The sequence below is a fragment of the Etheostoma cragini genome, chromosome 3, assembly GCF_013103735.1.
Source record: "Etheostoma cragini isolate CJK2018 chromosome 3, CSU_Ecrag_1.0, whole genome shotgun sequence".
NCBI classification, from domain to species: Eukaryota; Metazoa; Chordata; class Actinopteri; order Perciformes; family Percidae; genus Etheostoma; species Etheostoma cragini.
The window spans coordinates 24,704,734-24,713,364 of record NC_048409.1 but is presented as its reverse complement, the minus strand read 5'-3'; the positions used below and the strand labels follow the sequence as shown (position 1 = coordinate 24,713,364).

General features: G+C 40.5%; 1 protein-coding gene and 1 long non-coding RNA gene across 2 annotated transcripts in view; both read left to right on the top strand.

The window, feature by feature from the left end:
- LOC117941726 overlaps positions 1–171 on the top strand; it is a 1,981-nt gene extending 1,810 nt beyond the window's left edge. The window contains exon 2 of the long non-coding RNA XR_004655958.1: positions 8–171. This is a non-coding gene — a long non-coding RNA (uncharacterized LOC117941726). The remainder of the gene's footprint in view (positions 1–7) is intronic.
- LOC117941693 (alpha-2-macroglobulin-like) overlaps positions 1–8,631 on the top strand; it is a 58,895-nt gene that overhangs the window by 22,994 nt on the left and 27,270 nt on the right. The window lies entirely within an intron of this gene.

Sequence of the window (8,631 nt, the reverse complement as noted above, 5' to 3'; positions counted from 1 at the left end):
TTTGCAGCTTGAAGAGCGTGTGGTCAGTCCTCGAGTCATCCAGATGATACATATTATGTACTTAACACCATGTCTGTTTGTATTTCCTTGTTAGTATTCTGCCACAACCACTTACAGCTGTGTAACTACTGAGTCTGAAGTGAAATACATGCATAATGGATAATTAAATAATGTAATCTTAATGTCCCATTTGAAACTTGTCTTTTGTGTAATTTCCACTGTTAATCTTTCTGCTTTGTATTTATTGTGTGTTTTATCCGAAGAACAGAAGTTGTGCAGCTCAGATTAGTGTGGAAATACAAAAAGTGTTCTTCAGATAACATCTAAACTCTCAGACTCTTGGAGAATCTAAAAATCTCATCTCCTAAAGCAGTTCAAAATCCAAATTTAGCAAATATATTATTTTTATAATACAGCATGCATGTAAACCCTCACCAACTCAGGTGAACTGGCTGAACGGATTATTTTATAAAACGATAAATTCTTAGTCTATATATACGGTGGCCGACAGGGGCAAAACGCCCTGCAATTTCAGAAAACACATGCAAATTAAGAAAACAACTTCATTATATGACAAAACGTATGCGCATTTGGCAAATGCACTGCAAATACACACACAACCAAATACACAAACACGCTGCAAATACTGTACACTCAACACTACCAAATACACAAACGCGCTGCAAATACTGTATACTCAACAAAACCAAATACACAAACGCGCTGCAAATACTGTATACTCAACAAAACCAAATACACAAACATGCTGCAGGTACACACAGCACAACCAAATACACATATGTGCTGCAAATACACAAATGATACGAAAAGAAAAACACACCAACTTCAAGAAAACACTTTTAAATTATATTAAATTGCCCGTCGGCCACCGTACATACATCTTAACCTACATACAAAATTATTATACATCAAGGATTTTGAGAAGACTCTTCGTCTTAAAGGGACTCATTTTTCTTCAGTTGCAGCTTAAAGACGTGTTTCCAGACACATTTTAATAAACTTTCAAATTTAAGGATTGTGTAGTTCAATGTTTGCTTGTGTATGTTTGTGTTAAAGTTGCATGTATTCATCGTTTTCTTACCACATAGGAGTAGCAAATAAACTGAATAGACTGATACTATTAGTTTATGAACATGTTGGACAAACAAGTCCCTATCCACCCAAACAGACGCAGGTAACGTTTGTGTATATTTGGTTCACCAAAAAAATGCAATATTCCCTCTACTCTTAGCTCAAGTTTTACGGAAATTAGACATAAAGCTATCCAGGTGACCAGAATTGAAACTTTAATTGATTGATTTTGATTTGTTTGCAGGATAAGTTGATGCTACTGTATATCCCGGGTCTGCTCCAAGAAATTGTTTGGATTAATTGGCTCCCTCAAAACTGGAATACGGACAGGTCCAAACTAAGCATAACAACAGGGTAACCTGGGATCAGCAGGTCACTAAGTGTTTAATTACTAGGAATCATTTTGCCTTTACCTTTAGAGGAAATACATCTTTGAGTTTAAGCCGAATTGGAAAGCTGTTTGGCTGCTGAGAAAACAAGGAAAAATGTGTTTCATATGACTAATGTTTTTTATAGTGGTTTGTATTGCTGACATCAAGTTTATAGTAAATATACCTTAGATTTGAACAACAGTACATAAGATTATCAATACCAGCTGCAGTATTATTCAGGAAACACCTGCATGTAAGAGTTCAGTAAGGGGTTCTATATAGTATTACATTTTATTAGTGCAGATACAGCTGAGCTTGCACTTCTTGTGATGGATTGCAACATTAATAATGTACTTAATGATGACAAAAAAATCCCCATGTTTGAGAATGAAGAAGGCAACCACTGCTGTGATGGAACTTCCTTGTGTTATCTCTAATTCAACAGAGGACATCTGCAAACTTATCATAGACTCTGCTAACCAAGTAACGATCAATAATTTGCTACTAGTGAGTATGCACTTTGGTTTTTGCTTTAAAACCCACACAACAGGATCAAAACTAAGGTGTTAACCCTCACAAAGACAAAGCACTCTCAAACAGCAGGCAGCCAACAAGTGGGTCAAAGTACCCTAGCAACCACTAGAGGCTGCTAGTGCACACACCCTGGTGTCCCAGTTGAAGATGTGGGTAAAAACCAGGCCAGGTTAAATGTGCCAGAAATTGAATCTCAACTTTGCCGACTGTCCATGTTCAGCGTGATATGTGGATATATGTTTATTAGAGAGCCTCCATTCCTCCATGGTAACATTTTTTTTGCGGTTTTGCTTTACAGTCTCTCCAGTTAGTTCTGAGTTTTGCTCTCTTCTCTTAATGTCGATATTTTTTCAGTATGGAAATAATAAGCACTTTTTAGGCATGTACATCACAAAACAGACAGAACAAGAGTTGCTCACGACACTAACGATGGAACCCCCGCCCCAACTTCCCAAGTTCCCCTGTTATCTCAGTGGTCTGTTGGATTGTGCCCGACGAAATTTGACAGTAGGCTAATAGTAACTTTTTTGGAAATGGCCTCGAAAAGACAGCAGGAGTCAGGAGCAGAGAAAGGAAAAGAAAGAAGAAGAAACTGCGAGATGATGCCTGTGCATCATTTGCAGGTAAGTCCATGTTTAATCATTCATAAATACGGGAAATGTGTTGCCAATGTAATGGGTAGCCTATGCATAGCAAAGCTACGCTTCGAACTAGCTGACGTTATGCTAATGTTAGCAAACTAAAAGATGTTATAACTTAGGTGCAAGCTTAATTGAGATTTTGCAATATGCATTTCACAAGTATTCCTATCTGACCCTAGCTAGCTGTTACTTTACTTAAGATATTCTTTATTAAGAAATTCTTTTATCTGTTAACATAGGTAAGCTCATATACCATGATTATTCCCAACTTTTATTACAAATTGTACGATGTTAGCGTACAGTTGATTGAGGGAGACAGTCTTAAAGGCTGCTGTACTATCTAGCTAGTTCAGGAGGAAGCGTAGCTCTTGTGTTCAGTCAGTGTCAATGTATTTGCTAAACTGTTTATAATGTTTAAGCATATTACTAACGACGTATGTGGCCAATGTTAAATTACATCTACTGTGCTGAGTTTTGATTTGAGCTCATATGCCTGTTTATTGCTGTAGTCTGATTTAAACGTAAAGAAGATGGCGCAGCACCATTTTTTTCTTTTCAAAACTTGTTGCAGAGGGAGAAACAGCGAATACGTCGCTCTGAAAGAAAAAGGAAATAATACCAGAACAGTGAATTATTATTTTTTCTTTCTTTTGAAGGTCGCGTCTGAAAACCTTTTATCTGTTAACATATAGCTGTACTGTGGGACTGTGTGGTGGGTGTGACGGAGGAGCGGCGTGTCTCCTCTCCGGCGGCCAAAGAGCGGGAGAGAGCGTGGTGGCCAGCGGGCTGGACTCTGAACTTCAGGCCTGAGTTTGGAATTCCATTTCTACTATCTCATCAAGAGGTCTTTCCCTCCTGTGGATTTGGAGGATCGTGTTTTTAATCGTGCGATTAAGTCATTAAATTTTTTTTTACACAGCATAGTGTAATTTTAAGAATGCATATTTTGGCGTTTGCAATACAAAATAAAATCACGACCATCTTTAGGATTGTAATTCAGCAGAATGTAGGCTACAGTCTCTCACAGAAAGTAGGTGAGTTGTCAGATATGCAGTGGGACAGAAAATGGCCCTTAATCATGTGAATGTTATGGTGCAGGAAGGAGGACCCAAATGCAGAGCAGTAGGAGGGAACTTAAGCAGAGTTTATTGCAGATAACAGTCCAACCAAACACAGGGAACAAAACAAAATCCAAGAATCCACAATCCAAAACGGGGGGAAGGCGATGACAAGGCAGGGTAAACGTCACAAGGAAAAACTCACGGGGAAAACAGGAACAAGCAGCTGGCACAGTTGGGCAGGAGAAAAAGACAAACATACAACATGGACTGGCAAAGCTGACAGGTCACAGGACGACGGCAAACAAAACTGGAATGATCCAACAAGAGACAAAGGAAACACTGGGGTTAAATACAGGAGGTAATGAGGTAACGGGGAACAGGTGAGACATCAGGTGAATCACAATAGGGCGGGGCGGGACAATCAGACAAACAAAGTGAAGCTAGACAAGACTAGACACGACAAGACAGGAAGCTGACTATCAAAATAACAGGAAGTAGAACAAACAGACACTTACCGGGAATCACAAGACAGAGAACCACACAGGACCGGGATGAAAACCAAGAAACAAACAAGGAAGCAAGACGGAAAAACTACCCCCATAAAGAACCCCAAACCATCACAGTGAACATCTGAATGTGACAGAAGCTAGACAAAATGAACGGCGTTTTAATTGTATTATGTCAGAATGCAAAGGCATCCGCCAGTGAAATAGAAAAAACGGTTTGTAGTAGGAAAAAATGCTCTTGTAACCGTATAAGTTGTATTCAATTAAATGGTAAGATAATGTTTAAGTTTTAAAAATGTAGTTTTGTGTAAGGTGTATAATTTGTCCTTTATTCCTGTAGGTAAGTAAAATATAAATTCTCATTATGATAATATGAAGAAAACATTGTTGAATTGTGTATAATAGTCATTGTATTATGCTTTTTATATTAGATTAGATCAGATATATCAAATAGTTGATAAGTAATAAAAGGGGGAGAGGTGCATTATTTACATACTACAGTCGTTACACTGCATTTGTTGCGGGATAGGTTGGACCCAGACACAGAAACAAACACAAGCGCGGATGAAAAGATAAAGAAAAGGTTTAATCCAACAAAACACAGAAGAGGTACAGGTGGTGGTGGAGGCGTAGATAAGAGTTACAACGGAGCGGGTCTGGCGGAGCTGCATAGGCTCAGCTTTAAGATAATGTGATTAATAGTGGGTTTGTTGTCTTTGTTTGCTGGCTTTTAAATGGTGCCTATGCATTGTGTATGGGAGCATTTACTATGCTAGGTATTTCTTTGTAGAACCGCAAACATAAACACAGCCCTAGCAAAACTACCCATGGCCATGTTTGTACTGTTGCTTGATAAAACATAAAAAGAGAGACGTTGTCTCTGTCCCTATATATATATATATATATATATATATATATATATATATATATACATTTTAAAAAGTACTATGTAAAAGTGTCCTCCAACCAGAAGACCGTTAGGGGAAGGGAAGGAGGGAAAAGGAGATTGACCATCTAGTGCAAAGGCGCCTTCAACTCCTAAAGAACTGTAGGAAGGCAACGCTGGCAGAGAATAGGGTCTGAAAGCCTTGTGGTAGGCCTTGTGGTTTTGGAAGGTTGACAGGGAAGCTGGACAACCTGGGAGGGAGTTTTCAACCAAAACATCACCTGGTCAGACCTGTGGAAGATCTCACAGGCAAGGCTCTTCCTCATCCGCTCAACCTACAACACACTTCCCTGTCCTTGGAACCTTTACCATTGGTTTGTGAGTGAGGAATGCTCTGCAATACTCTCAACGCAAGCCTCCAGTACATCTTGTCAGGCTGTAAGATCACGCTCTCCCAGCGACACTACAGATGACACCACAACCAGGTCCTGAGAAAGCTAGCTGATGTCCTGAAGGGTTGTTGATAGGGCAGCAAAGGGGGTACTTTCGGCAGAGAACCACAACCACATCAGCTTTTTCACGGAAGTTGGGGGGAGAAGAAACTGTAGGCCAACAGAAACACCTAGGCCATTTCCCCTGACCAGGAGTAGAACATGAGAGTCAACCTCGACAGGCAGCTCCGTATCCCGGTCGAGATCACTGCTACATCTCTCAGCCCAGAAATAGTGGTGTGGTCCACCAAAGCAAAATCTCTGCTCCTCATTGAGATCACAATACCAGTGGAGGGGCGATGGATGCCGCCTATGAACGCAAGAAGGCCAAGTACTCAGAACCGGCTGCTGAGTGCCAGGAGCCTGGCTCGAAGACCACCATCTATCCAGTAGAGTTTGAAGTCTAGGCTACGTGGGGCTGTCAACCCTACGTCTTCTGAGGGACGCAGGAGTGACCGGAGGGAACCTAATGAAGGTAACCAAAGTACTAGTGGAGGAGGGGAGCTTTAGGCTCTGGCTGAGAATGAGAGACAAGCTGGGGATTTAACAACTAACCCCGACAACAGCCGGAGAGGGTAACACATATCAGCTGCAGGGACTGACAGGGATATGTCCTTGTCACTGCTCTGCAACCAGGAGACATTCCAGGATTAAAGGGGTGAAACGTTGGTGAATGGTGGTTCCTGGCTGATGACCCTTTAGCTGACCCGTAGGCACCGGAGGAGGTGCTACCGGCAGCAATGCCTAACAGGTATTCCATCTACCTGTACATTTCACTGTAAAATACAGTATTACATTCAAACAAATGCAGGTGTTACCAAGTCTCTGTTCCATCAAGTGTGCCATTCCAGTGAGTCAATATGCAAAATATCAGGGCCCTGAACTTCACCACCTGTTTTGAATGCAGTCATCATTAATGTTATTAGTAACACCTGCTTCACCCTACCATAGCATGTCAAAATGTCTGCAGAGAAAAAGGGTCATTTACCATAGTTAAAAACAGACTATAATCATGCAAAGGCAGCTGTGGAGAATTGCTTAATCTGTCTGTCTTTAAAGTGCCATAAATCTACAAGAACTACACCTCCTTTCTGCACCATCACCTGTATAATGCAAGTGATAAAAGAGAAAACATACTACGGTTTTCTCTGCTTACATAAATAGGTGCAAACATTTGTGCTGAGGATCAATTCAATTAAAGTCAGACATAAGTATGTCTGTTTCTTAAATCACTGTAGTTTCCAGAGCAATACAATACAGATTATTAAAGCAAAGTTTATATATGTAACAAACTAAAACCCTAATCAAGGCAAATGGGTTTTTCATGTTAAGTAACCTTGAATAAAATCCTGTACAATTAAATTTACCAGGGCTGACACTTGCAGGTTGTTAAATGGCATTAATTAACCTTGTCAAAACACTGAGTAATTCAAAACAAATTGCACAATATTTAACATAAAATCTAAATAGCATATATACGCCTGGGAAGCAGTACACTTTGCCTGTATGTGACTTTATCAGTTCACAAATGTTTATTTACTGGAAAATGTGTGTACTTTGACCCTAGTAATCATTAAGAGCTGTTTGCATGACAAAAACAAACATACCACGCTGGGTAAAGGGCAATGTTCCAGAACTAACATTAACACATTAAATTGATTTAAAGCAACAGTGGAACATTTTTAACAGGGTGAACGGCACTGCTGCATTCGCTTTGTGGCTCTCTACCGGCTATAACCGCAATATGCAAGTTTGCCAGATCGGGTAGCGGATCTGTTGTACCAAATAAGACAATGGACATTTCGGCTTCCAACCTGTAGGGCAGGGGTGTCAAACTCAAATACCCAGTGGGCCAAAATGTTAAACCTGAACAAAGTCACGGGCCAACATTGAACAAATTAACCTTTTAATATGGACCTAAACAAGTTTTGCTTTAACATTGAATATGGAACAAGCATCACTTATTACCATACAATATATAACTTAATAGTGGAGGCATGCAAAATTGAATTTCAAATGAAAAAACACATCAATGGCATTCATTTATTAAATAAATAAAATTTAAATAAAAATTGTATGCCTCTTTTCTATTTGCAGCCTTCTGATTTAAATACCAAAATAAACTTTTTCCACTGGCTAATAATTTTACAAATAAAATGATAATAAATCAATCAACCATTCAAGCCCATGCCTTGTAGCAAGAAAAAGTGCATAAAGAAAACGTAAATTATTGCACACTGGTCTAATCTGATGTGCCCGAGCCAGATACCTGGCATCTCTTCTTGGATGCTAGTTCATCAATGTCTGGGCTCAAGCTCTGAGCTGAAGAAATCCTCAGTATCGAGCAAAGATGTTCATCAGTCAGACGTCTCCTGTGAGTTGTTTTGGTCATCTTCATCAAGGAGAAAAGTTGCTCGCATAGATAAGTGCTGCCGAACATGGAGAGCATCTGAGCAGCTTGGGTGCGGAGCTGAGGCATTGTGTCAGGGATGAACCGTGGAAACTGTGCGGTGCCCACAGCATCATACTTTGAATTCTGCGTGTTGTTGCACTGGAATTCAATCAGCTCCATTTGGATGTTGGTTGGTGCATTTTCCACATCAACTGCGAAGGGATTACTAAGCAGTTCAAATTTGCATTTCTGGGCATCGAAGTCGGCAAATCGCCGGCTAAACTCAGCGGCGAGAACACTGAGTTTTTCAGCAAACTTTGCGCATGGGAACACGGCGGTAGAGATCTGCGCTTTTATGGATTGGCAGGAGGGAAAATGGCAAGGGTTTCCTTGCAGCATCTGATTCTCCCACAGGCACAGTTTAGTTTTGAAGGCCCTCACTGCAGCGTACATGTCTGTGATGATGCGCCCCGCCCCTGAAGCTGCAGGTTCAGCGCATCGAGATGGCTCGAGATGTCACAGAGAAAGGCCAGCTCACACAGGAACTTTTGCTCCCGGAGCTCTACTGTATCCTTCCCTTTTGGTTTCCAGGAATTGACATATTTCCTCACGCAGCTCGAAACATCTGTTCAGTACTTTTCCTCTGCTTAGCCATCT